A 12,677-nucleotide genomic window follows, 5' to 3' on the forward strand; every position below is an offset into this window, starting at 1 on the left:
AGTTGTTCATAGAAGCCTCGCATGATATGTTGAATTTCTGCAGTGTCTGTTGTGATATCTCCTGTTTCATTGACTATCCGATTTATTTGGGTCTTCTCCCTTTTTTGTTTTGTGAGTCTGGCTAAAGGTTTGTCGATTTTGTTTACTCTTTCAAAGAACCAACATTTACTTTCATTGATCTTTTGTATGGTTTTCCTATTCTCAATGTTATTTATTTCTGCCCTAACTTTAGTAATTTCTGTCCTTCTGGTTGCTTTAGGGTTCCTTTGTTGTTCTTCTTCTAGGTCTTTAAGATGTGCAATCAGGCTGTTTATTTGTGCCTTTTCTTGTTTCCTAATGTGTGCTTGTATAGCTATGAACTTCCCTCTTAGGACTGCTTTAGCTGTGTCCCAAATATTTTGATAGCTTGTGTCTTCATTTTCATTGAACTCTTGAAACATTTTGATTTCTTCCTTGATTTCCTCTTTGACCCAGAAGTTGTTAAGAAGTGTACTGTTTAGCTTCCACATTTTGGCACTGTTACTAATCTTTTGTTGATTGTTAAGTGTTAGTTTAATTCCACTGTGGTCTGAGAAGATGCTTGGGATGATTTCAGTGCTCTTGAATAGGCTGATGCTGTCTTTGTGGCCTAACATATGGTCTATCCTTGAGAATGATCCATGTGGATTTGAGTAAAATGTGTATTCCAGTTTCTTGGGATGAATGACTCTGAAAATGTCCAATAGTTCTAGTTTATCTATCTCTTCATTTAGCTCCCTTATGTCTTTACTGATTTTCTTTCTGGATGATCTGTCAAGTTGAGATAGTGGGGTGTTGAAGTCCCCTACTATGATTGTGTTACTGTTAATATATTGCTGTAGCTCTTTCAGTAGAAGTTTGATGTATTTAGATGGCTTCTCATTGGGTGCATAGATATTAATAATTGTTAAGTCCTCTTGATTGACTGATCCTCTGAGCATTAAGTAGTGTCCATTCCTATCTTTTTTAATCTTATGTATTTTAAAGTCTATCATGTCAGATATGAGAATAGCTGTTCCTGCCCTTTTTTGTGGGCCATTGGCTTGTATGATAGTTTTCCATCCTTTCACTTTAAGTCTGTGTTTGTCTTGTTGCGTTAGGTGAGTTTCCTGTAGACAACATATTGTTGGGTTGTGTTTTCTGATCCATCTTCCTACTCTGTGTCTTTTAATAGGTGAATTCAGGCCATTCACATTTATTGATATCAAAGATTGAAGATATTTTAACGCCATTCTTGTAGAGTTTTAGAGTGTTTTGATATATGTTCTATTTGTGGTGGTCTGGTTGTTTATAGGAAACCTTTCAGAACTTCTTTCAAGGCAGGCTTGGTGATGGTTGCTTCCTTCAACTGTTGCTTGTCTGAGAAGGTTTTGATGCTTCCGTCTAGTCTGAATGACAATCTAGCAGGATATAGTATTCTTGGCTGAAAGCCTTTCTCATTGAGCACTCGATAGATATCTTGCCATTCTCTTCTGGCCTGTAGTGTTTGTATGGAGAAGTCTGCTGCTAATCTTATGGGTTTTCCTTTGTAGGTGACTCTTTGTTTTTCTCTTGCAGCCTTGAGGATCCTTTCTTTATCCTTATTCCTTTCCAATCTAAGTATGACATGTCTTGGTGTCTTTAGGTCTGGGTTAATTCTGTTTGGGACCCTCTGGGCTTCTTGAATCTTTATGTCTTTGGTGTTGTCTAGACTAGAGAAATTTTCAGCTATTATGGCCTGGAGAACGCTTTCTTCCTCCCCTTCTCTTTCTTCCTCTGGTAAGCCAATAATGCGTATATTGTTTCTTTTGAAGTCATCCCATAGGACTCTGTTGTTGTTTTCAGCATCTCTTAATCTCTTTTTGAGATCTCTTACTTCTTCTTTAGTTGTCTCTAATTCATCCTCAATCTTGCTAATTCTGTCTTCAGCCTCATTGATTCTATTCTCTCTGCCCTCTACTGCTTTCTGGAGTTCATCTATTTTGTTGCCCTGCTCTGATACTGTTTTAGCTTGTTCAGCTAGTTGCCTTCTTAGCTCAGCAATTTCAGCTTTCAGCTCTCTAATAACCATGAGATAATTAGAATTTTCTTCCATATTCTCATTTGTTGTTCCTGCAGTTCTGATTACAATTTTTTCAAATTCTTTACTCACTCCTGTTATTATTTCCTTAGCTGATGTTTGGATGTTGAACTCGTTGTTTTGTGCTTCGCCCTCTGGAGGACTTTTAGCTGGACTCTTGTCCTGGTTCGAGTCTCCATTATTTTTTCTTGTTGTTTTAACCATTTTATATAAGTTAACAGTTTTTTCAATCCCTGAGTTGCAGTTCAGTGGTGTAAAAGCCTTTTTTTTTTTTTTTTTCCCCCTGTGGGCTATGGTAGCCTGAGGGCTTTTAAACTATCAATAGGCTTCTTGGCTTAATCAATGACTCCTGACCAAGAGATAAAGCAGGGTGTGGCAGAGATAATCCAGTGGTTATGCAAAGAGACTTTCACAGCCCTTCAGCTATGCCACCGAGGTATAGGTCTTCTCCTGAGTTTCCCAGTTAGATCTCTGTGCCCTGGTGTCCCTCCCTGTTGCTGCTCCAGATTCTGAGGGTAGTAGCAATGGAGACTCAGAGTTGTACTTGGTGAGTCTATGGGGAGTCCTTTCCTCCCTTCAGCTGTCCCCTTGTTGGTGGAGCAGACTGGAGGTGGTGTCTCCACTGACAGACTGTCGAACTGTTAGCAGTCACTTAATCTCTCCTTAGGCCCCTCTCTCCTCTCTGTCACCAGCCACGCGTGTTTGTACTCACGGGTGATTTACTGGGTTTCTGTGGTCATTCTAGTCCTGTCTTGTTTCGGTCCAGGTGGTCTCCTTTGGTATTCCTAGTTGATCCGGGAGAGGAGAGGAGAGGAGAGAAAGCGATCTGCTGCTCGTAGCTCCGCCTCCGGAAGTCGAATCCCCATATTAGCTTTCTGATGTAAGATGTACAAAGTTTAAGGAATAACCATGAATGGATTTGCCTTCAGAGAGAATATCCAATAGACAAAGGAAAGGAAATGAAAAAAAGTCAATGTCACAGGAATTATAATCAAGATAAAAATCTTACACAGCAATTTATAAACATTGAAAAGAAAGAAAGAAAGAGAAAAAAAAAAAAAAACAATGGCTGTTAGCTGAGAAAATTCCAGACATGGCCTTGAGTAAGTTGTGTGTTTTATTGTAGAACAAGATATGCATGGCAGTGAAATGTGCTAATGTCACTAATTTTGTAATCTGAAAACCCAGTTTACAGTACAAAAGTATCACACAACCTCTATCAACTTGACCTATAAAATGTAACTGAAACAAAGGCTGCATTTAGATCCATATTCAGCCAGTGCCTTCAGGTTGATTATAAAGTTTATCTGTGGGCTGTGGAGACAGCATAATGATTATGAAAAAGACTTTCATGCTTGAGGCTCCAAAGTCCCAGGTTCAATCTCCAACACCATCATAAACCAGAGTTGAGCAGTGCTCTGCTAACTCTGTGTGTATCTTTCTCTCTGTCACTAAAAATAAATAAAATATTTTAAATTAAAAAAAAGATGATTTGTAATGGCATTTGTTCTGATATTGTAGGTATTAATTCTGAATTATCATTGTTACACAGTTATTTACTATTATAACTATAATATGTTATAAGTTATATATGATATAAATAGTTTATAATTGATATAAACATATGTATTATATATAAATATACAAATATATTGGGTATGAATTATAACTTACACTATTATTATAATGCAATCATTTACCATTCTGATATATCATTTGTTTACTTCATAGGAGTATTGTAAATATGGATTTTATGTTAAAGTATAAGCTATTATGTGAATAATCTTTGTTTGCTCATTAATTTATTAATTTAAGTTTCAAAATAGTATATAGTATATTTCATAAAATCAGAGACTTTCGTATTCATTTTTGATTCTCTGAAGACAATTTTCCCTAGATGGAGATTTCTTTACTATGTAGCCCCAGCTCCTTAGGTGATTACAGAAGGGGTGGATCCTTAGTAGGGATAGAGACCTGAGGCTTGTAATTGACTTAGGAAATGATTTTTATAAATCAGATTCCTATTTGGAAATTTAAACCAAGAATATTAGGAATACTCTGGCATGTAGTATAAAAATTAAAAAAATGAAACAAAACTAAAATAAAATAAAATAAAAACAAAATAAAATTAAATTCTTTTTTAAAAAATATTTTATTTATTTTATTTTTGAGAGAGATGCAGAGAAACACAGAAACATCAGAGCTCTGCATAGCTCTGGTTTATGGTGGTGGGAGAGATTGAACCTGGGACTTTGTAGCCTCAGGCATGAGAGTCATAACCATTATGCTATCTTCCCCCACTCCCTTAAGCTATCTACTATGCCTTTGTCCCTTTTAAAGGCTGAGTACTAGAGTCACAGCTGACACATATTACTGTTAAAATATTAATTTAGTCTTGATGGATATTCCACACTTGTCAATATGCAGTTCTTAAATTGTGTGGACTACTCCTTCGTACCTTTGATGAAAGTCCTAATTTGATGTATTTTTGATGAATATTTTTTATTAGCCAGTAAAATTATATATATATTTTTATTTTTGTAGTTGCTATCCCCCGGCCATCACAATTCTAGGAAGACGTTCTTTCCAGGTAGAGAGAGACAGAGAAAAAGAGAGAAGGATAATACAACTTCAAAGCTTTCCTGTGGGGTGTGGGGGGGCTGGAATCCTATCTGGATTGCACAAGTGGCAAAGCAGGCACTTTTCAGGTGAACCATCTTGCTAGGAGAAAAGAACACTTCATAAAAGTAAAAAACCTGCCCAGTAATGGATTCTAGTGTCTAGCAAAGTGCCTTCCATAGAATAAGTAATCGATAAATACCTAAAAGTCTATACTTAAACACAGTCTCTGAGTTTTCATTTGAATTGTCAGTACTGTGAGTATATATGTATATTAAGGATAAATGCATGAAATAGCAAGGAATTTTTAAAACCATTAAAATGAAGTTCTTCTCTTTTCAAAATGATTTTATGTAATATAATTTCCCTTAAAGACATGTGAATTGACCTAAAATTTTATCTTTTCCTTACCCTTATTCTTTTCAAATACACACCATAAATCGCTCTTAGACAGCATTTGTATTTCTGTTTGAGTTGATAAAAACCTTTGTATTTCACTGTTGTTTTCATTATGCATGAAATGTGACTATATGGAATATTCTATGATGCAAGGAGCAATGCGTATTACCATTAGGCTCACATAGATCAAAATCTGATGATTAGATGGAGAGATGGTATGAAATGCAGGTTGAACAAAGTTATTTTTAGTGGAGATTTCTTGACAGAATACAGGTTTTACATATTTGGACTATTTTACAGTGAGTATCATGCATCTGTCAAGAAGGCTGATGGCCAGCCTATATCTTATTGACTAACAAAGTGTGTTCACATCTTTCCATTTCTCATTATTACATTTTTTTCATTTAAGATTATACCTTTAGTACTTTATTACTATACATTTAAGCATATTTTACCACTACAGTGCTTCCCAAAGATGTCCTTCACACACACCCACAACATATATATATATATGTATATATATAATGTATGTCATATAATATATATGTCATATATATTATATATGATATGTATCTATGCCATATATTTATGAATATATATACATACATATCTTCATTAAGCAACTCATATTCTAGCTCTGGAAATAGCCCTTGAAAGGTAATTAAAATGTGGTTGGAATGATTTAAAAAGAAATTTGCAAAACTAAGCATGCACTATAAATACTATATTTATAAAACTTTGCTACTACTCCTGACTACCGATATCAATTCTCTGAATTTTTAAATTTATTTTATTTTATTTTTTGATTTATTCCATGTGTGATTAAAAAGAGAGTATAGTTTAGTATAGAGAATTCAGAGGAACTTCAGGTATGCTACTCCACTGTTTCATCTGTGTAATTTCTCTATTCACCCTTTAGTAGGACTTCTGAGTTACAGCTCAGCACAAAACCACCCAGCAAATCCTACACTTACTAGTCTCATTCAGAGTTCTCTCTGAGTGGGACATGACTTCTCTGTTGTCCCTTTAAAAGGGTTTTTGTTTTTGCTTTTGCTTTTCCCTCCTCTTTCTGAGATGCAAGCATGACAGGAAGATGTGGAGCCACTTCCTCAAATCCGAAAATAAAGAAACTAAACACATTTATTGGGAATGGCAAGGCTGATAGACTGGCCATATTCTAACGATAAGTTGTATGAGATTTTAAAGCTCCTATACTTTGATGTCTTTGCTATCTCTGCTCAGACTCATTCCCACAGTATGCTAACATTTTCAGATTTAGTTTCCCTTTTGTATCTTCATCTATTTCCATATGTTCTTTCAGATTAAAAAGGTCATTCGCCTAGTCCAGCTGATAGAACCTTCCTTACTCTTACAGCTCTTTGCCATTACCACTTTTTACACTCCTTTGGACTCTCTTCTATATTCTTTAATTTTTGGGATATAGTAACATATGATTTTTAAATCCACTCATAGCCCTTATATATTTGCATATTTCTCGAATGTTGGAAAATAATGAGTGTATCTTTATCCTCAACCTTTAGCACATTGCCTGACACACAACATGGCTCAGGAAATGTGTCTGGGATGCATGAACTCAGAAAACTTCCGTAAAGAAGGATCAAAACCAGAGACAGACAAGCAGTGTGGGGACACTGGGATGGGGAGGGAGGAGCTGCCTAAAGGCAGGACTTCCCTGTGGATTAGAGAAGAATGAAGAACACTAGGAATCTAGACTTGATTGCTATGCATGTGCGCTTCAGGTTGTTTTTTCTTTAATTTTAATTTTAATTTTTTAACGCCAGCTGGCAGAGCCTACTCTTCTCCCTGCCAGCTGCCTGAGTTGCTGGACCACTGCCAGCAGCTGTGCCTGTGGAAAGAGGGCTCCCCCAGACACCCAGCACAGGCCACTGCATATCCCTCCTTTAAGCTTTCATGAAAACTTGTGTTTTCTTTTAGAGTCTAAGCATTAAGCTAGTTATCATTTGAACAGCCTTCTTTTTCCAAGAACTAAAGTGGCTGGGGTTCACCCAAGAAATACTTAAGTTTGTATCAACTTAATTTTTCTTGAACTCCTTTCTATCTTCTAATCCCACTCAGATTTTTATTTGTAATTCTCAAGTGAACCAAGATGTTCCGAAGACCTAAATTCATAACAAAAACTAAGCACTTCAGCTGAGTGATTGCTTATTTCAACTTCATTTTCTTGGCAAATGAGACAGTTCAAGATCTTTTCCTATTTTTCTTTTTCAGTTTGTTCTCAGGTTCGTATTCATGATCCTATCTGTAGTGACCATATGCTGTCACCTAGTAGAATCAGTTCATTGACCTGTACAAACTAAATTAGCAATCCTTATCTAGATTATACTAGATATATGTCTAAATCACAGTTGGCTATCTTGTTAGCTGCCTCAGTTAAAAGTTCAAAGAGAGAATAAAGCAACCCAGCCTTTTATCTATAGGGGATGTACCTTAACATATTATGATTTCATTAATGGAAATTTTGCACAGAGACTAACCATAGCACACTTGTTCTTACCTGTTCTCTTACTTTGAGACATGGTGAATGCCTACTGACATCCAAATGTTACTTGAAGTTTAAATTATATTTTGTGTTTGTGTGTGATTTACTCAGCAAGTATATAGGATTCTGATCAGTTAAAATATTTACTCTTAATTTGTGATTTAGGAAATTAAATAATACTTGGCTTATACATTAAAAACTACATGCAACTTATGCTATATTACATGTGTATTTCCCTTTATATTTTTACCTAGTCCTTTTATGAATTCTATCTATGAGCACCTTGGGAGTAGAAGTCATGTTTAATTCATGTTTATTGTCTTAATATCTAACACAAAGCACATCTTTTTTTTTTTTTCTCTTAAGCAGAGCACTGCTCATCTCTGGCTTATGATGTAGGGGATTGAATTTGAGACTCGACAGCCTCAGGCATGAAAGTCTTTCTGCATAACCATTATGTTACACCCCCACCCAAGACACATCATTTTTAATGAGCTAGTTTGTCTCTAAATAACTCAAAAAAGATAATGTATCTTATAATGTTAAAACATATTCAGAATTTCTTTGATATTCCTGGTTGTATTTATTCATTCATTCATTTATTTATTTATTTAGTCACCAGGTTTATCGCTGGTACTTGGTACCTCGATAATTAATTTGCTCCTCCCAGTGGCGTCATTTGTAGGGCAGCGGCCATGGCCCTCTTGCTATGGTGTCTGAGCAGATCCCGGAACACCTGGAGACTGCGGGCTCCCTGCCGGGACTGGGCCCCCTGGCCGAGATCCCCAGATCCACTCTGAAGGCAGAGGAGCAAGAATATGCAGCTGCCAGACAATGCACCCCCCGAATAATTAAGACAGTAAAGATCTAAATTTGTGTTTAAAATGACATTTCTTCTTAACAAAAGTTTTTCTCCTTGTGTATTGAAGACCATGTTTATGTGGGTGTCTGAAGTTTGGGAACATTAACTTTAAGGTTAGAAATGTAACTTGTGTATTGAAGACCATGTTTATATGTGTGTTTGAAGTTTGGTAAACATTAACTTTAAGGTTAAAAATGTAACTTTAAGGCTACATTCTTACCAGGCAAAGTTAAATGAAAAAAGTTTTCAACATAATTCTCATAAAGGTAAAATTAACTTACATTTAAAGTCTGAGGTAAAAATTAGTTAAAAATCAATATATTTTAACTAACTTGGTCTACAAAAACTGCACACACCTAAGGTGTGTCTTGTATGGGTGTAACAAAGGGTAAAAAAAAAAAGATGATATTGATATGTAAAGCTCTCAAATACCCTCTTAATTAAGAACGATAGATTGCACAATGGTTATGCTAATGATTCTCATGCCTGAGGCTCTAACAAGGGTTCTTTGACTTATCACATTTTATTGTGCTTAAATTGGTTAAGGAGCCTTAAAATGAAATGAGAACGACCTTCCAAATTTATAAAGATACGTAAACCAATCATAATCATTGAGTTATCAATTATAGTAAACATCTAACTTGTTACAAGTTTTATTTTTTTTCACACCTAAGTAAATTGCAGCTGTCAAGTTCTCTACAGAAAAGCGGAATTCCAGCAACTGACCTTCCTCATACAACAATTCACCCCCCGGCCATTATTCAGTGGACATCTGCTTTGAACTGACACTTCTATTGGACTTACTGGTACACAACTCTACAGTAGCTTCCCTTTATGCTACTGGGTTTCTCAAAGACTGACTGCAGCCCGCTGCCTTGGGACTCTATAGGCCATACCCTCCATCCTTGCTAGGTAATGCTCACAGAGGCAGGAAACGCCTATTGAGGCAAGAAAGGCCCATAGAGGTAGGAAACGCCTCTTTTAGCTTGATAAAGCCTTGCCCACAGAGACAAGAAACGCCCCCCTCAGGCCTTCCTTTGGCATCACACTGGTTCTTGTTTCTTGCTTACATGTTCCTCCATGTTTGTGCCAGTTTCTTTTTTGAAAATGCCTGTACGATATAGGTTTCTGTTCACCCCACACTCCTGATACTATGGTCAATTAGTTAAAAAGAAAAGGGGGAATTGTTGGTATGCTTCTAGTTCTGCTTCTGGGATCCCTTCTGTTATATTGCTTGACATTGTGGTCTATTTACATGGTCATTCTGTTACATTGGTTTGGTATCACTCCCCCTGCCTCTGGGAGATTTTGGTTTAGTCTTTGCCTTTTTGCGCTTATTGCTTCTCCCCACCCCCTATCCTATATACTTCCTGGGTTCCTGATGCTGCTGCTGGAGGAGAAGGTTGCAGGACAAATTTGAGTTGTGATTAGATTAGATTCGTTTTTTGAACTGTTCACTCGTGAATAAAGAAATACTGCTTCTCCACTCAGCCATGTGTCCCTGGTGATCTGTCTCCTGCCGTGAAGCTAGCCCGGCCTACTGGCGTACTGAACTCTGAACTCTGACTGACAGAGGGAAGGGGGTGATAGAGAGGGAGAGAGATAGAGACACCTGCAACACTGCTTTACAACTAGCAAAGCGTTTTCCTACAGGTGGGGACTAGGGGCTCTAAATCTAGGTCTCTTTTGCAAAGACAGAAAAGGCAAAGAGGAAGAAAGGAAGGGAAGGAGGGGGGAGAAAGAGAGAGATAGAGAGAGAGATAGAGAGAGAGAGAGAGACCAAAACTTTTTCAATGAGATGGGGGCCAATTTAGACCTAGATCAAGTCTATAGCAAAGCAGCAAAGTATAAGTGAAAGATTTCCAAGGTTCTGCACCTTTACTTTCTTTGGAGCCAAATACTCTGTCCTGGTGTAAAACAGCAGACTTTCTATGTGGAATTGAAATCCCATTAGTGTCTGTGATTTTTTTTCTTCTGGGGCATTTCTTTGTAAGTTTAACTTTGATGAATAATTTCTTTCATTGTTTAATTCTTCATTAGCTAGCTGTGATTTTTCTGATTGTATGTACTCTCCCCACATGAACCACCTTCCTCAGTTCATAAACTGAAATTCTAATCTCACAATGTGATTGTACTGGAAGGTGGACTTTTGGGGATATGCATAGGTAATGAAGATAGGCATTAAAGGGGCGAGACAAATACCCTTATGAAATAGTCCTACACAAATTCTTCTGCTATGTGGAGGTAAAATAAAATATCTATTAGCTAGAAGAGAAGTTTTACTCAACCATATTGGACTCTGGTTTTGAACTTCCAGCCCCTAAAACTGAGGAGAATACATTTTGTAAATTGTTGTTGTTATTGAAGACATTGTTGTTGGATAGAACAGAGAGAAATGGAGAGAGGAGGGGAAGGCAGAGAGGGGGAGAGAAAGATAGACACCTGCAGACCTGCTTCACCATCTGTGAAGCGACCCCTCTGCAGGTGAGGAGCTGGGGGCTCCAACCGGGATCCTTATGGCGGTCCTTGCGCTTTGTGCCACCTACGCTTAACCCACTGCACTTAACCTACTGCGCTACCACCCGACTCACAAGGAGAATATATATATATATATAGCTTATAAACTGTTCAGTCTTTGTATTTAGAATAGACCCTCAAGTGAACTAAGATACCAGATTATCCTACATTTTCTCATAGACTATCTTTAACTATATATTCAACTTTGAAGAAGATGATGTTAATCCTGTTTAAATTCTTCCAAATATTAAAGAAAAATCTCTGAAAATGTCATGTTTGAGCCCAAGCAGTAATCTGGTATCGAAAACAAAGCTTTTGAAGAAATCTGTAGGTCATTGTCACTGATGAATACAAATTCAAAAACACTTTACAAAATGCTAACTAGCAAACCAAATTCAACACTAGTTTAAATGAATATATACAGTGACCAAGGAAGAATTAGCTCTGTGATGCAGTGATGTGTCTGTATATATACTGGTTAATAAATGTGGTAGGCTACATCTATAAATTGAAGTGTAACACACACACACACACACACACACACACACACACACACACACACACACACACACACACACACACTTTCTACCTCTCCCACTGTTCCCCCACCTCATCAGAAGCATAAAGGTACTTGAAAAAATTCAGTGACCCTTATTGATAACAGTTTTCAATGAATTATGTTAGAGGAAATTAACAATAAGACTGTTAACTATAAGGTTGAAGTACCACAGGCAACATGATTTAAAAAATAAAAACTGGGGGCTGGGTAGCAGCGCAGAGGATTAAGCACACATGGCACAAAGTGCAAGGACCTACGTAAGGATCCCTGTTGGATCCCTGGTTCCCCACCTGCAGGGGGAATTGCTTCACAGGCGGTGAAGCAGGTCTGGAAGTGTCTTTCTCTTCCTTTCTGTCTTCCTGCGTCCTCTCTCGATTTCTCTCTGTCCTATCCAACAGCAATAACAACAATAGTAAACAACAATAATGATAAACAAAAAGGGCAACAAGAGGAGGAAAAAACAATGGAAAGAGAAAAAATATAAAAACTGACTTTTCTTACAATTCTAAGGGCTATATGTGTCAACATTCAGTTTCCACATGATTCAGTTTCTGCTGAGAACTCTATCTGCAGACATCTGTCCTGTCTTCACATGGTCTTTCATGGTGTGTGCACACTGAGACAGAGAAAGAGAGTTCCTTGGGGTCTCAGTATATAAAGACACTAACTGTACCAGGTTAAGGGCCCACTCTTATGACAGCATTGAACTTTCATTCCTTAAAATCCCAGTCTCAACTTCTGCCACACTGAATCTCAGGATTTCAAAACATGAATTTGGGGAAACACACATTCATGTATTCACACATTAAGTTATGAGTTGAGTAGGAATATTACTTGTTTATAGGAAAACACTCTGAGAAAAAGAAGTAACTTTCATCGAGTGCAGAATTTCCTGTTAACTGATTCATAATGGTAACTCAAAACAACTATACCTGATCATTGAGAACATTACCTATTGCTGGGTTCCATTTTCCAAATTAGTTCTGTTATGATTTCTCCAGTTGACTCCTTGCTTCTTCCCTTTTGTCAGTTTTAATCATCAGCTTGCAGGCAATAATATATAAGTATCTGTGCCTTTGCATATCATTTTTTATCTAAACAACTTTGTATTAATTGTCTAAGG

The sequence above is a fragment of the Erinaceus europaeus genome, chromosome 5 (assembly GCF_950295315.1).
Source record: "Erinaceus europaeus chromosome 5, mEriEur2.1, whole genome shotgun sequence".
In the NCBI taxonomy this organism is placed as follows: Eukaryota; Metazoa; Chordata; class Mammalia; order Eulipotyphla; family Erinaceidae; genus Erinaceus; species Erinaceus europaeus.